Source organism: Portunus trituberculatus, chromosome 44 (assembly GCF_017591435.1).
Source record: "Portunus trituberculatus isolate SZX2019 chromosome 44, ASM1759143v1, whole genome shotgun sequence".
NCBI lineage: Eukaryota > Metazoa > Arthropoda > Malacostraca > Decapoda > Portunidae > Portunus > Portunus trituberculatus.
The window spans coordinates 7,686,369-7,696,368 of record NC_059298.1 but is presented as its reverse complement, the minus strand read 5'-3'; the positions used below and the strand labels follow the sequence as shown (position 1 = coordinate 7,696,368).

At 40.1% G+C, this 10,000-nt stretch overlaps 1 long non-coding RNA gene across 1 annotated transcript in view; it reads right to left on the bottom strand.

The window, feature by feature from the left end:
* LOC123518922 overlaps positions 1–10,000 on the bottom strand; it is a 142,495-nt gene that overhangs the window by 65,685 nt on the left and 66,810 nt on the right. The window lies entirely within an intron of this gene.

The following is a 10,000-nucleotide window of genomic DNA, read 5'->3' as shown; positions in this document are numbered from 1 at the left end:
AGCAGGAAAACTAAGTACGCATCTATATTTTCGTGTTAAGTTGTGGGGCGTTGGGTTGTAAATTCCATGCAATATGTTAATAAGGACGTGAGTTGATTCTCTCTCTTTCCCTCAATAAATTAACTCAAGGCTTCTTAAAATTATGCTCCGCTCGAGAGAAAAGAATTAATTTCCAACGTAACAGTATGGAGTGTGGCTTTTTTTCATGCTTCCCAGTGTTAGAGAAAATAGCACTTGATTCCTTTTCTCTCTCTCTCTCTCTCTCTCTCTCTCTCTCTCTCTCTCTCTCTCTCTTAGAATTATGTTCCTTACGAGACAAAACATTAATTCCTAACCTAACGTCATATAATAATGTTTTCTTTTCCTCATTTTCTCTGTTGATAGATATATTTTTCTCTCTTCCTTTGAAAAATCAACAAGGCATTTCTTAAAATAATGCAACAGTGGAAAAAAACCTGAGATATTTTCCTTTTCTTTTCTTTTCTTTCCCCTTTATTCCAACGCTTCATTGAAAGAAGGATGGAAAAAGCCTTACTTCTAATGTCTCACGGTTATATTCGTCCTATTTTTTTTTTTTTCGTCTCTTATTCCGAGACGAGAATGGCAGGAAAAAACATGAAAAGACTCGGAAAACATAAATTTCTGTACGACGTGGATTCCTTATCCATTATATATTTTTTTTCTCTCTCTCTCACTTCTTTTTCTATTTCGACGTGAGAGTGACACATAGAGGGAAAAAGAAACAAGAAAAGGAATGACAAAGGAAACATCAATTCTTAACATCATTCGGATTAATCTATCTCTTCTTTTACTTTCTCTCTATGTTATTAATCGTGAAACAAACATAAAACAGAAAAAATTACTCACAAAAACTCAGCACTTATTATCGTTACTCTCAAAGCGTTCACAAATCCATCTTCCGCGTGTGAATCGACTCAGAATGTATAGAGAAAACTAAAACTTGAGAATGAGACTGAAAAATAGGAAAAAAAATGAAAAAGAAACCGTTAAATTCTGAAGAAGACGTGAGCGAGTGTAACCTTCCGTATATCATGTCAGGAGGGAGGGAAAAAAATGGCCAAAGTAACGAGGTTGATCAAGGATGACGAGGAGGAGGAGGGAGAGGAGGAGAGGAGGAGGAGGAAGAGAAGGAGGAGGAGTACCAGGAGAAGGGGAGAGGAAGGAAGAATGGAAGGAAGGAGAGGGGGTGAGAAATGAGAAAGAAACAGGATAATGATGATAATATTTTAGCCTTAACAAACACGCAGGGTCGTAATGGCTGTAGGAATAAGCGAGAGAGGGAGGGAAAGACGAAAAAGAGAGAGAAAGAGAGAGAAAAAAAATAGTAGGCGAGAAATAGGAACTCGAAAAAGGGTGTGAGTAAAGTGAGAGTAAAGAGAAGCAGGTGTAGGTGACGGGGAGAGGGATGATGGGCGGAGGGAAGAGGAGAAGAGGGGAGGAGAGGAAGGCTAAGGGAAAGGAAGGGAAGGCAAGCAAGTGTCCAAGTACGACATGACTTGAGTTACGGTGATGAGCGCACGTAAAGTAACGAACGCTACACCTTCACACACCTGACGTTACTGCAATGGACCGAGGGAGGGAAGGGAGCGAAGGAGCGAAGGAGCAAGGGACCCAATGCTATGCTAAACTGCTCTCCATTCCTCCTCTCTCTCTCTCTCTCTCTCTCTCTCTCTCTCTCTCTCTCTCTCTCTCTCTCTCTAACTCTCTGCTGGTTTCTGTTCTTCCTATGAATTGTTGCTTTTCCTCCTCCTCCTCCTCCTTTCTCCTCCTCCTCTTCCAATACTATTCACTATTCTCCTCTTCTTCCTTCTCCATTTCTCATCCCTTTCTTCTTTCCTATTACTTGCTCTTTCCATGTACTGTTTTTATGTTCTTTCTCCTCTTTGTTATTCATTTACTATCATTGCTATTGCTGCTACTACTACTACTACTACTACTACTACTACTACTACTACTACTACTACTATTACTATTACTACTACTACTACTACTACTTCTACTACTACTACTATTACTACTACTACTACTACTACTACTACAAATACTAATAATATTAATACCAATAATACTGTTGCTACTGCTGCTACTTTTATTTCCAATACCCCTACCACGACCTTCATCACTTTTAGTACTAATATCGTACTATTACTACTACCTCTGCTTTTACTAATGTCCTCCTCCTCCTCCTCCTCCTCCTCCTCTTCCTCCTCCTCCAATAACCCAGAGGATGTCACTGGTGATGCTTCCGTCCCTGTCTATCCGCCTGTAACTGTGACATTGATTCGCTTGACGCACGGATACCAGGACACCACAGCGCCGCGGCAAGGTGTGTGCACGTACATCTGCTACACCTGCCGTTGCCATGCCCGGTACCTGCAACACCTGTACTTAAATCCCGTGAAATGCTGGAGGTGTGCGTGTTTCGAAAGGTGACTAAGAGTGATTGATGCTATTAACGTGTGTGTGTGTGTGTGTGTGTGTGTGTGTGTGTGTGTGTGTAGACAGACGAAATGCAATGGCCGCAGGTCCCAAGTATGACAGACAGGTTGTAAATGATGGCAGCGGTAGGATGCTAGTCACTTATAAATGGTGACGACAGTAGGATAAAAGATAGCAATGTGGCGATATTTCTATTTCACCAAAGCTTGACAATTCCAACGAGTGAAAGTTAAAAGGACAAACACTGAAAAATTTTAACTCATAAATCACTCTTTTTTTCCATTGTCGATGTTGTCTTTCTATGCGCTACACTTGCCCTATACAACTACACGTTAAGTTTAAGGAGAGGTGACTAGAGAGAGAGAGAGAGAGAGAGAGAGAGAGAGAGAGAGAGAGAGAGAGAGAGAGAGAGAGAGAGAGAGAGAGAGAGAGAGAGAGAGAGAAGGTATTATAACGTACATATATAGAAAGAAAAGGCAGTACAAAAGAGCCACTACGTAGGACGTGCTATAAGCGGCAGTAACTCTAGGAAACACCACAGGATGAACAAGGGAGTTATCTGCACGAGTAGGAAGATTGGAAAGACTGAAAATGAACGCAGTGGAAAGCGCCAAATGGAACGGACGTGCGTCATATAACTGCACTGGTCAAAAAGATATTCAATTACTCTCCACGGTGCAAACTTCAAACGAATCAGGACAATACCGAGATTCGAAACAGGACTACGACGAGGAAGAAGAGGAGAGAGAGGGAGAAGGAGGGAGAGCGGGACGTGGGGAGGAAGAGGAAGAGGAGGAGGAGGAAGGTTTATCACGCCTACACATAACGCCACATCCTTCCTGAACCGTGTCCAGCTGGAGTGTGCATGCATGTGTCCCTGTATGTGTCCGTGTGTGTGTGTGTGTGTGTGTGTGTGTGTGTGTGTGTGTGTGTGTGTGTGTGTGTGTGTGTGTGTGTGTGTGTGTGTGTGTGTGTGGAAGCTGCTTTATGTGCGTCCGTGGGGTGTGAATGACAGGCTGACCACTAGAGAGAGAGAGAGAGAGAGAGAGAGAGAGAGAGAGAGAGAGAGAGAGAGAGAGAGAGAACGTATGAATGGAGAATGATCAACGAAACACTCATTATTTGTAAGTTTGCCAAAGAAAGTGTCAAGTTTAGCGTGATAAGGTGTGTGTTCCTGTGACTGAGATGTGGGACTCTCGTTCATCGTGGTGGTTATGTTAAGTCTAGTAAGTCTTTTTATATGTGAGTAACATTTACTAGTGAACTGGATGGACTGGCAGTGCATGGGACGTTAGGATGGGAAGAGTTGGGATGGGAAGGAAAGGAAAGGGAAGAGAAGGGAAGGGGAGATAAGGGAAGTAAAGGGAAGGGAAGGGAAGGGAAGGGAAGGGAAGGGAAGGGAAGGGAAGGGAAGGGAAGAGTTTGGATGGGAAGGGAAGGGAAGGGAAGGGAATGATGATGGGCTTTGGGGTGATTTTAATAGATAATATGTTAGATAAGTTTATTGATAGATTATATGGAAGATGAAGTAGATTCTTTTTTTTTATATATATGGGATGATAAAGTGTTTTTCGTGTTCCTCTGTGTATTTATGTGTACGTGCGTGCGTGTGTGTGTGGGGGGGTCTGTGTGTGCCCACATCATTTTGTCTAACTCAATGTAAACTAACGTCCTTTCAAACTTAGAATTCTATGAAATTACATTAGTAAGTTAAAATTTAATAACAAAGTCACCGTCCACAATAAACAAAGAGGGACATTCAGAAAAGAAAAAATACATTATATTTTCAAAACATAACAAAATGACAACATGAACGAAAAAAAAAAAACCAGAATAATAATCTAGATTAACAAATACTCTGCAATAAAACATAAATTCAAGCCATAAACCTATACATTTTGAAACTAAACAAAGATAGGGAGGCGGTGGCGTAGTGCATAAAGGGGTGAGCGTGGGATCGGGCAGACGTCCACGCGTAGGTTCGAATACCACAACATACCGCTTTGAAGCTATGCCATTTGTCGAGTGGTTTAAAGTCACCATGATACCCAGGTTCTACGTGGTTACACCAAAGATGTGCTTGGGTGGTGATATGGGCCCTAATATATGGGTACCACTATAAATAAAATTGCCTGGGCGGAAACTGAACACCGCTTCCCACATATACTCTTCAACTGTGCCTACAGGCGCAATAGGCCATGACATTATGAAAAAACAACGAAAATACAAAGAAAATAATCTAAATATTGTCGTCGCACACTTTCAAAGCAAACAAAATGTTAAAACGAGCGAAAAAAAAAGAACTGCAAAACAAAAAAAGGATAAGAACAATGATATACTTTTCAAACGAAACAAAAAAACGACAAACAAAACGAAAAATTCTCACAACACGAATCTGAACTAAACGCACTTCGAACTCGTACATTTTCTCCCGGGGATCCTAAAAGCCTTGTAAATTTCTTCACCCAGGAAAAAAAAAAGTATGCTCATTATACCAAGCTCCTCTTTCTCATTACCCCACCGGCGCCGCTCTTCTTTAGTAAGATAGATTACAGCGATCATAACAAAACAATAGCCATTATCACATTACTGCAAAGCCAGGAAGGGAAGAAGAGAGAGGAAGGTATTCAGATTCTGTATTGCGCACCTCCACCACCAAGAACTTTCCCGTGGCTGCTGCTGCATTGTGAATTCTTCCTTTGTCTCCTCTTGACTTTCCTTCCCTTCGCTCTGGTCATTAGAAGAAGCAAAGGTATGCATTTAGGTTCAGTATTGCACACCCTTATGAAGAAGCTTATCTATATGTTCATTTATCTCTATAGTCATGTGTTTTCGTGTCAAGGAGACTAGCTAAGGACATGATGAATAAGGAAGAAGACATCCTCAATTTGTCGCTCCGTTAAAAGTCAAAGAAAAGTTAAAAAGAAATGATGAATTCAGTTCCAGAAATATTTTGATATTACTCTTTTATACATTGACTCCTTCCCTTCTCGTCCCTTCCTTTCCTTCTCCCTCGACACCTTCAGTGGAGAAAGGCAAACACTTTACTACATCTATGCAAAATTCAAGCTCTTCCCCTCTCTTTACCAAGAGGTTTACTTGGGGCTTTGTATTCTGATTTCTTCACCTCCCATCCTCTCCTCTTCCCTCCGCCCTGGACACCTTCAGTAGGAGAGCAAAACAAAACGACCACGTCTAAAACTTAAATCCCTTCCTGGACTTAACTTTTAATTACCACTTTCCTGATCTGAAAAAAAAAAGAATGAATTGGTTTACTCCAACTTTCTCTACTAATTATTTTTTCTTCTTCTTTAACCTTCTGATTGCAAATGACAATACAACACTTGTTGCTTCCTTTTATCATTCTTGGATCTTACTAAGGAAAATATAGCTACGGACATTAAAATAGAAAGAAAGCTTGAACTTCCCACTCACTTCTTGCGCTGTCTCTGGTGTCTTTCTGAATAATACCCAATACTTGCACCAAGCCGTTTTTACTAAGCTTAAAGAGAAACCATAGCATTCAGAGCTAACCATTCGTTCCAGGCTGAAGTAAAGAACAGACAAGGAGAAAGAGCATCCTAATGAGTGTCCATCAATCTGTGAGCGAGGCAGAGGGGAGGGTGCAGTTGGACTCGAGCGTTGTCTGCCGCACGACTCCACCACCGCCATTTTCTTGCCTGACTTCAAAGAAAAATAAGAAAAAAATATAGAAATAGGAGCCTTGACAATGTCCATCAATTTGTGAGGGAAGTAAAGGTGAAAGTTGACTAAAAAGATGATGCTTGTCTGTCTGTCGTATTAATTCTCCAACTTTTTAGTCAGTCCAGACGCAAAATGAGGTAAAAATTATCAAGAAAGAAGTTCCTTAATGGCGCCAATCAATCTGCAAGCGACACAAAGGTGAAAGTCGCCTAAGGAGATTTTGTCTGTGTGTCCAGTGTAAACCTTTTTACTTTCTCCGGTCACAAGACAACGTAAACAAAATCAAGAATCTTCCAAATAGCGTCCATCGATCTGAACCGGAGGTAAAGACAGTAATTGGTGATAAAAAAAAAAGAAGCGGTGTCTGTCTGTCTATTTGTTTGCTGCACCGACACTCTAACAGTCTCAGTTCATTTTTTTTTTTTTAGTTCATCCCGTCGCAAATATAAGATTAAGAAAATATTAAGAAATAGTGACAAAAAAAGGTAGTTTGAGCAGAAATAAACTATTTCCGTCTATCTGTCTGTCTGTCTATGTGCTGCACCAATACTCCAAAAACATAATTGAAGTCAATCCGTTCACTAGATCAAATAAGAGAAGATTAAGAAAGCATCCAAAGAGCACCAATCTGTCTGCGAGCGAGACGAAGGGTTCGGATCGAGCTGGAAAAAGAGCAAGTATCTGTCTTTGCTACACCAATACTCCAACGGCACACTTTTCGGTCAATCTATGTAGGAAAAGGTGAAGAAAGAATACCCAAAGAACGTCAATCAATCTGCGAGAGAGGCAAAGGGACCATTCGGGGTAAAAAGAGGTAATATCTGCCTGCCTGCTGCGCCAACCATTCTGGAAGCGGCCTCTCTGCTTTCTTGGGCACAGTGCAGCCCCGGCCAGTCCTCTGAGGCGAATCCCGTGACAGACATCAAGGGCAAAGGGAACCTAATCACTCTCCGGTGTGTCTGGTACGTGCATGTGTGTGTGTGTGTGTGTGTGTGTGTGTGTGTGTGTGTGTGTGTGTGTGTGTGTGTGTGTGTGTGTGTGTGTGTGTGTGTGTGTGTGTGTGTGTATGTGTGTGTGTGTGTGTGTGTGTACATAGCTGCTTCTTGTGTTCCTTCGGTGCTTTGGCTATGCTGCGGTGCATTTTATACCAAGAATATACAAATAAAAATTCTGATAGTATTTTAAAAACGTGTGTGTTTTTTTTTTTTTTTATCCTTTTTGCTTTTCTGGGTTTTTTTTTTTTGTATGTTTACAAGTATTTCTTTTTGTTTCTTTTTCTTTTCCTTTTTTATGATTTTCTTTGCCTCGCTCTTGCTGGCGATTACGGTTCTGGAAGCTTGTCTTTTTATTCTTCTTTGTCTTCCTCCTCCTCCTCCTCCTCCTCCTCCTCCTCCTCCTCCTCCTCCTCTTCCTATTCCTTCTCTTCCTCCTCCTCCTCTTTCTATTCTTCCTTCTCCTACTCTTCCTCCTCCTCCTCTTTGTCTATATCCCCTTCAACCACATCACTGTTATTATTATTGTTACTACTACTGCTACTAAGGATAATAATAAAGATAATAATAACAATAATAATAGTAATAATAACAATAATAATGATAATAATAATAGTAATAATAATAATAATAATAATAATAATAATAATAATAATAATAATAATAATAATAATAATAATAATAATAACAATAATAACGATATCAATAATAATATCAGTAACATCAGAAATAATAGAAATAATAATAATTCAGATCAATTATGCTAATGAGAGAGAGGAGGACCAAGAGGAAAGGGTAATAAAAATATACGAGCAGTCTCTCTCTCTTTCTCTCTCTCTCTCTCTCTCTCTCTCTCTCTCTCTCTCTCTCTCTCTCTCTCTCTCTCTCTTTCTCTCAAGCTAGAATCAGATACCATACATGAGGCAATGAAGAGAATCACTGAGGAACCAAAGAGACCATTTAGTACAATCCAATACCCTTTAAAGCACCACTGGACCATTTAGTACAATCCAATACCCTTTAAAACACCACTGGATCCCATAAGACCGTCTGAATCTATCTGGAGTCTCCCATAGGATCATCACGGGATTTTTTACAGGTTCAAGTCCTTTCTGCCTAAGTTTGAGGATTCTGAACTGACTGTCATCCACGTTTGCAGGACTTCAGGGTAATACAATAAGGAAATGTAATCAACAAGAGAGAGAGAGAGAGAGAGAGAGAGAGAGAGAGAGAGAGAGAGAGAGAGAGAGAGAGAGAGAGAGAGAGAGAGAGAGAGAGAGAGAGAAGGGGGAATGTCATTAGTTTGCTGTTAGTTAGTGCATGAAGTTTTTATTTATTTATTTATTTTTATTTATTTATTTATTTTTTATTTTTTTTATTTTTTTTTTTTTAGTGGTCTACATATTTGACAATTACACATTTTTGTTTTCTATGTAAATTTTCATGTTCTCTGTAATGGTGAAATGGTTATCTGATGTATGTATTATGTGACTCATATCCATCTATCTATCTATTCATCTATCTATCAATCTATCTATCTATCTATCTATCTATCTATCTATCTATCTATCTGCCTCTCCATCTATATTTGTGTCAGTGTGTTGATGTGAATACACGCATGCATGCACAGTTATTGAAATATGTAACACGTACTTGTATATCTGGAACTTGGTTATCTGATATGAATTGATGATGAGGCATTGATTAGAGGGGGAATGAATGAAGGGATGTGCATGTGTGACTGAGAGGGACTGTATGCTAGGGAGAGATGAAGGAGTGAGAGCAGGAGTCATAAGGAAGAAGGTTTATGGGAGCATTATTGAATGGTTCTGGCGGAGGATGAAGAGCAAGAGACATGGTGAGGACTGAATTTGAGGGGAATGGTTGTAGTTTCCTTGCCGCTGATTTCTCTTCATTAGGAAGGAAAGGTGAAGTGAAGTGAGGTGAAGTAAGATAAGGTTAGCTGGGGAGAGTTAAGATGAGGTGAAGTAAGGTAAGGTAAGATAAGGTAAGGAAAGGTAAGATGGTACGTTGAGTGAGTTGAGATAAGGTAAGGTAAGATAAGGTGAGGTAAGGTAAAATAAGATAAGGTAAGATTAGGTATAGGTATGATAAGGTAAGGTAAATGAAGATAAAGTAAGGTAAGATAAGGTAAGGTTAGATCAGATGAATTGATATCACATAATGAATAACTGAATAACACAAAAATAATCGACTGAATGATTTAAATGACTAAATGACTAATGATTGAAGCTCTCACAACTATCTGACTTAATGACTAAACGACAAACGACCAAATGATGCAAAGACTCATGACTGAATGACTAATGATTGAAGAACTGATACCAGAATAATTCCACGTGTTCACCTGACAACCCCTACACACATACAAATAATACACCACTAACAAGACCAATATAATAACTCTCCCAATAACCATTGATAACTAACCTCAAAGTCCCCTGCTAACATATCACCTTAAGGAAACACAAAGCGGCTGGCTGACTGCTGGCTGGCTGTCTTGTACCCTAATGAATTCGTACAGCTTTTCAAGAGTTAGCGGCAATAAATCCTCCTCTACACTCCATTAGAGACGAAGAAAGGGTCATACACAAGACAGCTACGTACACGAGCAAAGGGACTCACACTCCATCAGAGACGAAGAAAGACTCACGCACGATACACCACCACCACATGAGAGTTATACACGCAACTTGCTCTCTATCCTGTCCCAGTTCTCCCGTTTCGTGGTTTACTAGCGAGTCACGGTCAATAGTCAATTAATTTACCGCTAATTTCCACTGTGTTTAACGTTCCTCCCTCCCTCCGTCTTAAGTCTCCTG